The sequence below is a fragment of the Muntiacus reevesi genome, chromosome 15 (assembly GCF_963930625.1).
Source record: "Muntiacus reevesi chromosome 15, mMunRee1.1, whole genome shotgun sequence".
Classification (NCBI taxonomy): Eukaryota; Metazoa; Chordata; class Mammalia; order Artiodactyla; family Cervidae; genus Muntiacus; species Muntiacus reevesi.
Genome location: NC_089263.1, coordinates 60,125,594 through 60,139,544, shown reverse-complemented (window position 1 = coordinate 60,139,544; position 13,951 = coordinate 60,125,594). Strand labels below are relative to the sequence as shown.

At 50.7% G+C, this 13,951-nt stretch overlaps 1 long non-coding RNA gene across 1 annotated transcript; it reads left to right on the top strand.

The window, feature by feature from the left end:
- Window positions 1-5,032: 5,032 nt before the first annotated feature.
- Window positions 5,033-12,355, top strand: LOC136147014 (uncharacterized). The gene is made up of 3 exons (XR_010659099.1): window positions 5,033-5,170; window positions 11,691-11,767; window positions 12,123-12,355. It is a non-coding gene; the product is annotated as an uncharacterized lncRNA (long non-coding RNA).
- Window positions 12,356-13,951: the final 1,596 nt, after the last annotated feature.

The window sequence follows — 13,951 nt, the reverse complement described above, 5'->3', positions numbered from 1 at the left end:
GAAGCCTCCTGGTGCAGTCACTGCTGGGGAGGCAGGGATTTCTAGGAAGTGAGAGCTCCGTCAGCCAGAGCTCAGGGCAGCTCTCAGCATCTTGGGCAGATCCTAGCTCTTGCTTCACTGGGCCCACCCTCCTTTGTAAGCGGCAGCAACCCTTCCAGCTGAATCACAGGGACTCTGGCCAGTAAACAGTAGTGGTGTAGTGGTCCTGGCTCCCTTGGGGAAGGCCTTGTAGCTTCCTGGCTAGCTGTGCATGGGAGCCCCGTCTCAGGGGTCTTCTGCTCACTCCCCCTTCCATTCTACAAGACACGAACACCCCGAGGCTGGCCACAGTTATAGCCACTTACCTATGGCCTCTTGGCCAGAGAGGCAGGGGGCAGCTTTTGTCCTGGGGCCTGACGGCAAAGCCCTCCCTGTTGTTACTAATACTTCTTAAGAACCATATGAGTATTAGACGAGAAACTTGAGGCCTTGAATTTGAAAGCTTCCCTTTACAGAGGACAGTGGTTTTCAGCTGGGGGCGGGGTTGCCCCTCCCCACCCCCAGGGGAGGTTTGGCACTGTCTGGAGGCATTTTTGTTGTCACCATCATGGGGAGTGGGCCTTCCTGGCATCTAGTAGGTAGAGGCAAGGAGGCTGCTTAACATCCTATAAGCATACTCCCAACCCCCAAACAAAGATCTGGTTCAAACCATCAATACTGCCGAGGTTGAGAAGCTCTGATAGGAGGGCAACCAAAGATTTACCTTTCCGTTTCTAATCAGACCACAAGGTCTCTAGCTGTTCAGTTGCTAAGTTATATCTAACTCTTTGTGACCCCATGGACTGCAGCATGTCAGTTTTCCCTGCCCTTCACCGTCTCCCAGAGTTCACGCAAACTCAAGTCCATTGAGTCGGTGATGCCATCCAACCATCTCACCCTCTGTCGTCCCCTTCTCCTCCTGCCTTCAATCTTTCCCAGCATCAGGGTCTTTTCCAATGAGTCAGCTCTGCACATCAGGCAGCTGAATTAATGGAGCTATAGTGGGTCTCAGAAATAAAACACCCCCTGCCTCCGCCACACACACAAGCCATATTTAAGTAAGATAAAGGATGAGATGGTCATGTCCACTGACTCAGTGGACATGAATTTGAGCAAACGCAAGGAGACAGTGGAGGCCGGAGAAGCCTGGCATGCTGTAGTCCACAGAGCTGCAAAGAGTCAGAAGGACTTAGAGACTTAACAGAGATCTTTTTTTCCGAGGCTGAAGGAACTTGGGATTAAGTGTGGCCTGGCGGCTCCCTGCAGGCTCTCTCCCTGTCAGCCCTGGGCTGTCCTGACTCTTCCCCTGGGGGGCTGATGATGGCACCTCCCCACTCTGGGTCATAGGTAGCACCCCACTACCTCCAGCCCTGATCTCCATTGGGGACCACTGTCCTGAACTTCCACTGCTGGTGAGAACCCTGCTCCGGGGTGTCCCAGACATGGCTCCTGATGCCCTGACCTGGGCTCCCCAGCCTGTGACTCCTCCGTAGACCCTGCTGGCACTTGTGCCCTGGCCTGGCCTCCTTGGCAGCTTCCCCATGGCCCCACACTCTGTCCTATCGGATTCATGTCCACAGTCACTTTTCCGTGCATGACTTCTGTGCTGTTTTCATCTCTTACCTGGAACCCCACACTCTCTCCATCTCCTCTCTCCAGGTCTCTCCTGGGTCAACTCTTTTGCTCAAACCACTGTGAAGTGTATCTTTCTAAAGTTGGTTTTTCTTAGTAGTGTTTTCTGGCCAAAAATCCTTCATGGCTTCCTTTGCTAACAAGAGAATGTCAATTCCTTATTGTGGGAGTCACGGTTCTCTACGACTGAGCTGTCAACCTCCTTCCCAAAGTGTGACCCTCTCCCTCTTCAACTAGACTTTCCCCTAGTTGCAGAAGGTGGCCTGGGCCTTCCACGATCCCGCTGGACCACCACCCCCACGATGGCATGAGTGGGTGACACAGCGCTGCTGTCCTGACCCACGGTTCCTCACTCTGCGCTCCCTGCCACCCCCCACCCAGAATACCCGCGCCTGTGCCACACCTAAGTCCCTCCCGAAGGCAGCTCTGGTCAACGCCATGTGTCCCTGAAAGAAAGCGGATGCTGACCTCTCTAACAAGTGCTCACTTCTCTGCCTTAAATTCTAGCAATTTATGGTAAAATGAAGAACAATGGTGGTCGTTACTGCGTGGCAGGTGCAGTCAGGCATCAGGCACTCTTACCAACAGCCAAGGCATCTCATTGAATCCATACAGCTACCTGGTTAAAACAGACACCAACAACTCCAGCTCTACTTTATAAAGAAGAAGATGAAGGTTCACAGCTTTTCATAGATTTGCTCAAGGGTGATCTAGTTGGGGGTGGTGCCTCCTTAACTGTGGGTCACCACAAAGCATCTGTGTGGCTGATTCAGTGCCCGCATCTGCTAGAGAACAAGCTCTGGGCTTAGAAAGGGCATCCATACTCCATCCATCCATCCATACATCCATTCACCCATTTATCCATCCATCCATTCATCCATCCATCCATTCATCCTTTTATCCATCCATTCATCCATTTATCCATCCATCCATTCATCTTTCCATCCATCCATTCATCCATTTATCCATCCACCCATTCATCCTTCCATCTGTCCTCATCCTTTTATTTATCCATTCATCCTTTCATCCATCTATCCATCCATCCATCTACTCACTTATCTGTGAGGGAATGCACAAATCAGCTAAGTGAATGAATGCATTTACTCACTCAAGAATTATCGAGCATTCTTCAGGGTATCAGAGGTGCTCTGGAAAAGATTTTCTGCTGCTTTCTGTTGAGAGAAGGAAATGAACACAGTTAGACCCCTGGTCACTTGAATTAGGACCTAAGTAACTTGAAAATAGCTTCTGTATTCTAGAGCCATCACACGGTAAGGTTGGAAGGGACGTGGGTGATTCTTCTGCCCCAGGGCCCTCATGTCACAGGTAAGAACAGTGGGTCCAGCCCGGGCAAGGCACGTGCCGAGGGCACCTACCAGCCAGTGCCCAAACCTGGGCTCATCCCAGCTGCTTTCAAACTGTACTTTCACAAAACGGCTGCTCTTCATGGGGTCTCCAGGCCATCCAGGCTTTGAAAGCACATGGGCTTTGGGCAAGATGTGGGCTGGGAAGTGGGGATAAAAAGAGAAGAGGACAGAGTGCTTACTGAGTCCTCTTGTCTCCTTTATGGTGAGGGAGGCATCCTGGTCCCATTTCACAGAAGGAAACTTGAAGCCCAGGGAGGGCAAGTGACCCTCCAGCAGGCACACAAGGACCCGGGACTTGCAGATGGAGCCACTCAGCAGGCAGGCAAGTGTGCTGGAGACATTCAGGGCCTGGGTGTGACTCCTTCAGGGCCCATGAGAGTCAAAGGAATAACACCAACCAAGGGCTAAACAGACAGTCAGCTCCCAGCGTTAGCTGGTATTATTATCGTCATGATCGAACAGACCTTTGTTTGCAGACCTGAATCTGTCGGCACTCCTTGGGTGACCTTGGAAATCCCTTCTGTCTCTGATCCTCGGGGCCAAAATATGTCCCGTTCAGCCAGCCTTAAGTGCTGTTTTTGCTTCTGTCTCTCTGTAGAGGATGTGAGAGTTAATAGAACAGGAAAGGGGGTTTGGATGCTGAAGACAGTCGGGTGGGGTCCAGGGGAGCTGGGAGTCAGCCCCGAGGGATTCCAGCTTTTGGCAATTTCCCCTGGGCTTCTCTGGAAGTGCTGGCCAACGCCAAGAGTCCCTGTTGCTTCATCTGGCCGGGCGTGGCGACCTCGGCCCCGAGTGAAGGAGAACGCGGTCCTGGGAAGGCCACCTGAGTCATGGGAACTCGGGAACCTCTCCGGGAGCGTCCTGCAGGTGGGCCGGGCCTGGACGGTGAGGTCGGGGCTGAGTCAGAGGCCTGGCGGGAAGGGCCCAGTTCTGCACGTAACCACCTGTCAGGAGCGTTCCTGGCCTCCCTGGGGACACACCTGGCGATCTCTGTGCCTAGGAGAGGCTGGAGGGGCCGCCCACGTCTGGCAGGAGTGGGGCAGCCACAGGGGGGACTCCTGAGGCCTCCAGGCTTGCCAGGAGGTGGACACCCAGCTCCTCCTCCTCTCTCCACCATCCACTTGCTGGATGAACCTGGGCAAGTCTGGACCTCAGGGTTCCCGACTGTAAGGCAGGCGACGCACCTCATCCTCTAATACCCACATCAAGCTTAAATTCCTCTATATTGGGCTCTTTGGAGAAGGAAATGGCAACACTCCAGTATTCTTATCTAGAGAAATCCATGGACAGAGGAGCCTGCCAGGCTATAGTCCATAGCGTTGCAAGAGTTGGGTACGACTTGCTGATTCAACCAGTACCACCACACTGGGCTCTTGGTTCCTTATTCGGCCCAGAGGATGGTGCATGGTGGGCCCCCAGTAGCTGTGATGTGAGCCAATGAATGAATGATTAAGGGCCCGTGGATCAAAGTACACCTCCCCCGCTTCTTTCCAGCCCACAGAATGCTTGGCACGGGGGTCAGCTTAGAGGAGGGTCATCTTTAAAGACAGGGTGGCCACCTGGCCCAGGTGCAGAGGCGATCTCTTAGAGGCTCAGGTCGGCGGATTAGAACAAACCCATTAAGGGCCTTTGTGTGTTTAGTGTTTTGCATTCAAAATACTTAGGGAGAAAGGGTAATCTTTTGAAATCAGACCCAACTTGTTGGTTAATGTTGGTGTAAGTTATTTTTGGAGGTAGGGCCTGGACAAGGCGGCCAGAGCTCATGTGTAAAGGCGAGTTACCGGTACATGAGGTTATGTCTAATTACCTGAAATACCCTCCTCTGTTGAGTGAAAAATGCAGTTTTCATCAGCCCTGCATTAATTACAGCTGCCGAGAGCTGTAATTGGCAAAAGCATGCTTTTAGCTCATGACTCAAGGCTGACTCAACTTTGGGGACCGTGCTTTCCATGGCCCCAAGCTGGGCTCTGTTTTTTCCTGGAAACGCCTAAGTTGTTTGCCAAGCCCTTCGACCAGGCCCGTGGAGCTCCTGGGAGGCTCAGCACCCAGATTTGAGCCCCTGGCTTCCCCGCTGGCGGTGGAGGGCACGGACGTGACCCCGGCTCTGTGCTCCCATGTTGACCACATGTCAACCCGAAGACCCCTTTGGAAAGGTGAGCAAAGGACAGTCTGTTGTAAGCAGTGGGGCTAGGAGCTGAAGCCAGCTCTTTCTGACTTTGAACTTACTCTTCTTTTCTAGTGCCCTTTGGGGGCCTCGCTCACGTCACCTGCTGAGCTCGGGGGCGGGGGGTGTGGGGTGGGGGGGCTGTCCCAGGAGTGAAATGGTCTCAGGAAGGTGGATCTTATTTCATGACCATTCTGCTCAGGACCGGACTTGTTTCTGGTTCCGTCTGAAGGCCTTCAAGGACATGCCAGGTTATAAAATCCGAAGGGCTTTCTGGGTGGGGAGAACGGACTTGGTCATAAATCCTGGCCTTGCTTCTGGATGGACTGACTGATCGTGCGTTCCCGTCTGTGAGACAAACGGCTTCCCTTCTCGTTTATCTTCTCACCTGTGACCGACTCTGTTCTTGAGTCGCCTCACAGGCCTGACCTCAGAATGACCGCTTGGAAGGTTTCTGGGCGCCCTGCACACGGGTGTGATGTGAGATGCCGGCAAGGCCCCCCAGACCCCACGCCGCACCTCCCTCCCCCACCCCCTGCCCCCAGAAAGCACCCATTTCCCTCCGGGCCAGTTGGTTCTCTGAGGCTAACAAACCACATCTCATTCCTCGTCCTTTATCAGCTCTAGTTCTGGAGGTGGGACTCATAGACCAATTCAGCAGATGAGGAAACCCAGATTCAAAGTCGCAAAGTGACTTTTTCATACCAGGATGAGAGACCAGGTTCTGGTTGATCCAGACCTGCTTTGGTCTTTCTGGAAAGAATGAGGTGAGGGTGCTAGTGAATTGGCTCCTGTTAATCACCTGCCAGCGCTCCTCCGTGGGTGGCCAGAGCGCATGACGGCCTGAGTGTGACAAGAGTAAGCTACCCTCCGGGAGGCGAGTCCACGCTTAGCTCTTCACATGTGTGTGTGTGAGTTGCTCAGTCATGTCCGACTCTTTGCAACCCCATGGACTGTTGCCTGCCAGGCTCCTCTGTCCATGGAATTCTCCAGGCAAGAATACTGCAGTGGGTTGCCATTCCCTTCTCCAAGGGATCTTCCCAATCCAGGGATCGAACCCAGGCAACCGAGGGGCTTGGTTTTCTTATTCCATCTTTTCAGATCAGTAAACTGAGGCACAGAGAGAAGTTAGGCATCTCGTTCACAGTGATGAAGCCCAGATGTTCAGCGCAGTCCAGCTCGATGTGATCCAGCTTGACCGACACCCCTCCAGGAGCAGGTTCCCCGCAGCTTCCCCCCGCCCCCCGGGGCAGGTCTCATCTACTGTGTGTGTCCCCTGAAGGACGGCATGTCGGGGAGAGGGTCAGGGGAGCAGAGGTGGTGAGGCAGGTGCTGCCTCCTTGGGGATTTTCAAGGCACAGCAGCACTTTAAGGACCTGGGAAAGATCCTCCATCCGTTGTGGAGTTAATTTTGTCGGCCTCTCCAGTTCCCCAAGTTTCTGACCACGGAAAGTCTCCTCTTGTCTTTTTGCTCTGTTTTCTTTTCTCTTCCCTCCCCCATCTTCCCTTTTCCTTTTCCTCTCTCCTCTCTCCATCTCCCTCTGGACATCTGGGTCTGTCTGTCCCGCTCTCTCTTCCAAATCACCAGGGACCACCAACTCTTGGGGAAACAGGGCCTTGCGATGCTGAGCAGGGCGCAGCTCAGACTGCGTCTGAAGGGATGCTCGTTTTGGCGCCTGGTGCGGGGAAGCCCCACCAGTGCTGGCGACAGCCAGGACGGGGGGGCTGCTCGTCTGCCCCGGGAGCACTCGGGCGCTCCCAGAGCTCCCAGTCAACAGCGGTGCCCATGCTCCCAAGGCTGGCGGTGTGCGCCTGTGCCTGGGGTTCCGCCCCCTCCCCGCTCCTCCCTCCCACGACCCCGGTCACTTTAGACGCGGCGGGCTGGACCCGAGTTTGGCTGGGGTTGCATGTACCGCTTCTGGCTGACCGCTGGCATCTGGCTGCCCCTCCCTCAGCGTCAGCTCTTCGGCCTGAGGTTGAGACCTGCCCGCCATGGTTGCATGAGGCGGGGGTGAGAGGAGGAGGCCCAGGGTGACGGTTCATCTCCACACGAGTGAGCCGGCCAGTCCACACTTGCATCCATCCCTGCCCTCTCCGGTGGCAACAGGAAAGACGGGATCCTCTGTAATTGGCTTCACGTCTTGTTCAAGGGTCAGAGCTGTTCCCGACTGCCAGAGTGACATATTGCTCCCTGACACAATGGCCATTGCAAAACTTTTTAAATATTTTTTTTTTTAAGATTTTGAATGCCAAGAAATGCTCAGTTTCTCTGAGATGTCTCTGATGTTTAATTCTCCTCCCCAAGACAGGGGTGTGCTCGTCCTCTCCTCTGGCTACCAGACGTGTTGTTTTTTTAACATAACCTTTCTCTGAGGTTCTAAAAACAACTTTTAATCAAATAGCGATGATTCATTTCTGGATGGGACAGCAGAACGAAAAGATTAAGATTTGCAGTTCCTCCTGGACCAACTCCCCTTTTATCTGCTCATCTCCTTCCCTTCCTTCCTTACCTACCCCGCCCACCTTCCCCTGGCCTGCTCTCCAAGCCTCAATTAGCAGATGGGTGGGGAGCTTGGTCAAGGGCTCTGTTGTGGGTGGTCTAGATGGTTGAGAGCATTTGCTCTCTGCATCTCCAGCTCTGGGGAGATGGGCTGCTGACATAAGTGGGAACATCTTCCCAGGAGAGTTCAAACCATCAGATACTCAACTGCTGATGGTAAATTAAAAGGAAAAAAGAAGAGAGAGAGACAAAATATCCCGAAGGCAGTATGTGGACAAGATGATCTGACCTCACTCTGCAGCATCCAGACCCCATGACCTCAGTCTTCTTAGATCATCAGGGTTGGCTCTTGGTGTTGGAGCAACACAGCAGAGAGGAAAGAAGACAACTGACGTTTGCTGAGACCTTCCTCAGTGCCATGCGCTTTATTCGGGCCCACAGATTTTGTCACTCTGGGCCAATACTAACAATGATGTGGGCAGCGAGCACATGCAGGCGTACTGTGTGCTGGAAATTATTCCCAGTGCTTTGCATGGACCGACAAATGTCCGTCTAGTCAAAGCTATGGTTTTCCCAGTGGTCATGTATGGATGTAAGAGTTGGACTCTAAAGAAAGCTGAGCGCCGAAGAATTGACGCTTTTGAACTGTGGTGTTGGAGAAGACTCTTGAGAGTCCCTTGAACTGCAAGGAGATCCAACCAGTCCATCCTAAAGGAGATCAGTCCTGGGTGTTCATTGGAGGGACTGATTTTGAAGCTGAAACTCCAAAACTTTGGCCACCTGATGCGAAGAACTGACTCATTTGAAAAGACCCTGATGCTGGGAAGGATTGAAGGCAGGAGAAGAAGGGGATAACAGAGGATGAGATGGTTGGATGACATCACTGACTCATTGGACATGAGTTTGAGTGAACTCTGGGAGTTGGTGATGGACAGGGAAGCCTGGTGTGCTACAGTCTGTGGGGTTGCAAAGAGTTGGACACAACTGAGCAACTGAACTGAACTTGCACGTACTTACTAATTTAATTTTCACAGCAGTCTTCTTAAGTGGGACCTCTTATTATTTGATTTTACAGGAGAGGGTTTTGGAGCACAGAGATGTTCAATAACTTGATTAGGGTCACACAGCTCAGAGGTGATGGAGCCAGAAATCAAATTTTAATAGTCTGACTCCAGGGTCCATGCTATTATCCATATCTTCAGACTGCAGATTACTTAGTAGGGAGAGGTTCCCCCAGACTGTGGTAGGTACTGGGGACAGAGATGTTGACTGGGGACAGGGCCTGGGGAGGGCTGCACATCTAGACCGCAGCTCTAACACCGGTATGAACACAATTCTCCCGAGCACGGTTCCATGCGCCAGAGCACGAGCTGGAATGCTCTCCCTCGGGCCAGGGATGGTCGTGGGTGACTGTGTCACCAACGCACACAAGCAGACCCTTGTCCTGGGGAAGTGACAGCCTGGGGCACACAGGAAGAGGGCCACGGAATAAGCCTTGGGTGGACAGGGACAGACAGTTGTCAGTTACGGCTGCTGCTGCTGGACCATCTCTTAGTGCGGTTCTCACGTGGTTGAGATCAGAAGGTAGTTCTGGTCAGTATGCAGTAGTCTTTGTGTGGTCCTGGCTCCACAGGGAGGCTTCCGACCTGTATCGATTCACCCTTTGGTGATCCTTGCTGACGTTGTTCCAGCCAGCTAGCCAGGGAGGGTATGGGACAGCTCATGGGATGGGAGACGTCATGATGATCAGAGGCAGCGTTTGTCCCCAAGTGTAGACAAAGCGGATGGAGTTCTGTCTGGCCAGGCTGGTTTCCTGTTATTTACCTGCATATACTCCATTTCATCAGGCGGCTCAGTGGTAAAGAATCCACCCGTAATGCAGGAGCCACAGGAGACCTGGGTTCGATCCCTGGGTTGGGAAGATTCCCTGCGAGGAGGGCATGGCAACCCACTCCATGGAGTGGAGTGGAGAATCCCATGGACAGAGAAGCCTGGTGGACTATAGTCCACAGGGTCGCAAAGAGTTGGACATGACTGAAGTTACTTAGCATGCACATCATTTCATCTTATTTTACTTTCTTGTCATCTTCTGGAACAGCCCCCAGCAGTGAGGCTTGATTTCTGTTCTCCCAAGCAGAAGCAGAGATGAAGCGGCCTGTGGTCCATGAAAGACGTGTGTGTGGAGCCAGGATCCACAGTTGCCTCTCTGTTGGCTTGGGTTCCCCCACTCGCTGGGCCTTTCCCTTCAAGCCCATGGCTGCTCTCTCTCTCTCCTTCCCCCTGCCCTTTCTCCATCTTCGGTGGCATGGGATGGGCGAGGAGAGGGGGCCTCTTAGCCTGCAAAGCCCTTCTCCCCTGCCACTGTAATGGCTCTGGATCCATCTCGACCTCAGAGCGTGCCAAGCTTGGCACTGAATGCAGCAGCCCCTTGGAGTCAAAATTTGGTTTCCCCTTGGAAAAAGGCTACTTCCTGATTGCTGGAGAAGGAGGAGAAAGTCTTTAAAAGGCTCTGGTGTTCCTGTTGGCTTCCAAAGCATCAGCCTCCAGCATTTTGATGATTTAAGTGTCGATGGATTAGAAACATGTGGTCCGTGTTTCCCTTGAATTCAAATGCATGTTGAACTTAAAGGAAAGTTTAGGAAAAGAAGTGCAGAGAAACAGTCTGGGTTTTACTCAATGCCCTGACTTTGAAAACTTGGCTTGAGGTATTTGCAGAGTACGTGGGCCCTCTGGAAATGTATGCAGTTGGCCAGGAGGCAGAAGGGACTTGTGTGGGTCCCCAAGTCCCTCCAAGCACTGAATCCAGGTTGGTTTTCTGCAGCTCTGAGATTGGGGAAAGGCTGAAGGTTTGGGGGAAAAAATAGAGCTTCAGCATCCCCCCTTCCATCCTGATTTTGCCTGAGGCATATACATACCCGGCCAGTGAGCCTGCAGGGGGGCATCTCCTAGGTGCCAGCTTCTCAGTAGGTTTTATCTGAACTCATTGTGCCGGTTCTTTCTTACCCCCTGCTCTGAGCAGCGGAGTCCCTCCGTGTCCCCACCTCTCCGCCTTTGCCTGCGCTGCTCCCTACCTGGCATGCTCCTGTCCCCGGCTTTATCCCAATCTGGTCCGTTCACGCCTACAATACACAGACCAGAATCTGTGCTCCATCAACACTTGGAGGGATGTCCAAGAACTCACAGTGAGATGAGGCTGCGGCAGAGCCAGGACCTGTGATGAAACCCATAACTGGCCCTTTTCAGACTCAGCACGCTGAGCTGCGCAAAGGGATGCTGACGTTGGCTCTGGCTGCTAAGCTCCCCTTCATCGTTTTGGGAGGGTTTTCTCTGGCCCCTTCCCTCTCCCGCCTTGTTGAGTGCAGGCAACGATTTATTCTTAATAGAACGGGGAAAGGATTCCGCTTTCATGTGGTTGGGAAGCAGAGGCCCACACAGACATCCACGGGGTTTACGGCCAAGCTTGAGAGGGAGGTGGTAAATTCGCTGGGGAGAGCCCTGCTCCCAACAGCTCGCTGGGAACAAGGCCTATAAATAGCTCCTGCCAGTCAAAGCGTAATGATTTCAATCTTCCCGCTGTATAAATAAACAGTGTTGTTCAGGACTTCTCCTTGGCTGCAGTTCTGGCCGGTGCATCTCAAAGGCTTGCAGACGATCCAGCTGGAATTTTCAGCAAAGGCGAAGGAACTGACCTGGGGGAGTGACTACTGTGCGCCCGGCCTCCTTCAGTTCAGTTCTGGAGACATTTAAATAGGTAATCTCCTTAAGCCCTCCTGCTGATCCAGGAATCAGTGTTGTCCCCCGTCCCCCCTCAACTTAGCAGGAGGTGGGGGTCCAGAGATGGCAGGAAACGTACGGGCGATCAGAGGCCAGGGAACAGGGAAGTGAGCTCCAGAGCCTGCAGCCCCCTCACTGTCTCAGGTATCCTGCGACAACCCCGCAAGGTCAATATTTTTGTAAGACCCATGTTTTCCTTTGGTAATATAAATAACACATGTTCTTTTCTTTGCAGGAAAGTTTGAAAGTGGAGAAATGTACCAAGAAAATTAAAATCACCTGCATCCTTGCCACCCAGAAAAAGACACACAAGTACGTTTTGTTTACGCCCTCCCGATGTTTAGACAGATAAGCAGTTAGATCTGAGAAAGAGACGACCTTACCGAGGCACACACGGATGGATAGACATTTTTAAAAACTGAACTGAGGGAAGAGAGCAGATTCTGTTTTTCAGGGTTTTTTGTTCACTTAACATTGACGATGAGCTTCTGACGCCAACTGTCCATGGGAGGCTTGGGGAAGTGAAATGACTAGTCTACACTTATTAGGGTAAATGTAGGATCCTCCTGCCTTCCTGTCACCTCCCTGCCTTCTCTTTCTCCATACCTATCTTCAGGTACAGATACCGTTGGGACATAAATTCACTGGTCCATTCACATCTTTCCAGATGCCCTGGATTGCTAGAGGTCCATGTTCCAGTCCTGACTCTGTGACTCGTTAGTTGTTCGGCCTTACTGGACTCAGCTTTTGGTGTCTCTCATCTGTAAAATGGGTACATTTTGATTCAAAGTTCTATTGAATCTGAAAGTGTTTGATGAGAAGCTCTTTACAGGTTATGTTTCCAGCATTGGTTTGGGATGTGAAAGCTTGTTTTACACTGATTTACTGTGAAAGCTTGGGAAAGCCATTTAGCCTCTGTAACATGAGGACAGTGATATCTCCTTCATGGAATTGTTATGAGATAATAAAAATAATAATAATAGGAGGTATTTACTGAGTACTTCTTTGGTGCCATGGGCTGTGTTGAGGTTTCTTCATGCATGTGTTGTTTGAGTCTCAAGACAAATCTATGGAGATGGGGCTGATTATTATGCCCATTTTACAGATAAGGAAGTTGAGACAGAGTTAAAAAACTGAGGATTGAGGTTATGCAACTTGATCTGAGTTGCACGAAGACCCTTTGAAATTGGAAATTCTTTTTTCCTATATAAGACTCAAGTCAAACTTCTGATTAAACAAATTTGGGTTAGGATGTTTTTCTGTTTTACTATTTTTCAAAATATTTCCTAGCCAACAAAGAAAAGAAAATAATGTTTTACTTCCCTAAAAACCAGAATAAGGCAGAGTCCCAAACCAGAGAATGTAAAGCATGCCTTCCAAAACCTGTGAAATGCTAATTGTTGGAGAGTGCCCAGAGCTGGAACCTATCTCCTTGAACCCTGAGTAGGACTCTCATTTCCCCAAGCATAAGTGACCCAGGGTTAAAAAGCACATCCAATGACCCACTGATTATGACAACATCATCTAGGGCACAGGTGGACTCAGCTTGACATCACACAGTGATGGGATGGTGGAGGAACAGGATACTCTAACCCAATATGCCATTTGTGACACTCTGGTCTAAGGTTCCTCGTTTGAGAAAAGTGCTGGATATAAAGCAACTTAGAGGCGGACAGAAAAGTGAGAGATGCTGGGCCAAATGCAGAGACCTCCAGTGACGAAGAGAAGTTCCCTCTCGAAAGTCAAGCAGGATAGAGACATCACTCAGGGCAAAAAAAAAAAAAAAAAAAAAGAAAGAAAAAAAATCATATGTAGTAACCAAGAGACTCCAGACCACAGGTGATGTCTACAGTTAATCATCTTTGCCCTTTGCTCCAAGTCAACATATGGGTGGTTACACAGAGGAACTAGGCTGGGACCTACTGTATGATAAAAATGAAATAACTAAACATGGAGGGAAAAAGTTGTCCATCAAAAGGCACGTCAAAGGAATATATAACATAAATTGCCCAAGAAAATAGTGAAAAAGTTTAGACAAATGCTTCTCTATAATGTTGAAAATATTATTGAAAGTATAATCCTTTTAAGATAGAGCACAAGAAGAAATTATAAAATGACATAAAGTGAACTGGCAGAACTCAAGAAGAAAAAACCTGATGTGTAAAAGACAAATGTTACATAAATTAAAGCCCTATTAAAGTCTTTAAAAATTAGAGTTAATATGACAGAAAGCATCATCAAAGATATGATGGCCTGGCTAGCTCTGCAGGTCCTGTTGGCATTTTGAACAGGACTTGTATCATAGGGTTAGATTCCTGTTGTTTAAGGACGTTTAGGGTTCTCAGCCCTCATTCCCCAAATCCCAGTTATGCCCATCTTTGCCCTAGTTACTGCGTTGACCAAATATACCTTCCCACTTTCAAAGGATAAGGATATGAAAATGATATAAAAGATGATGTATCTTTATAATTGATAGGAAGATAATAGAAGTATGAC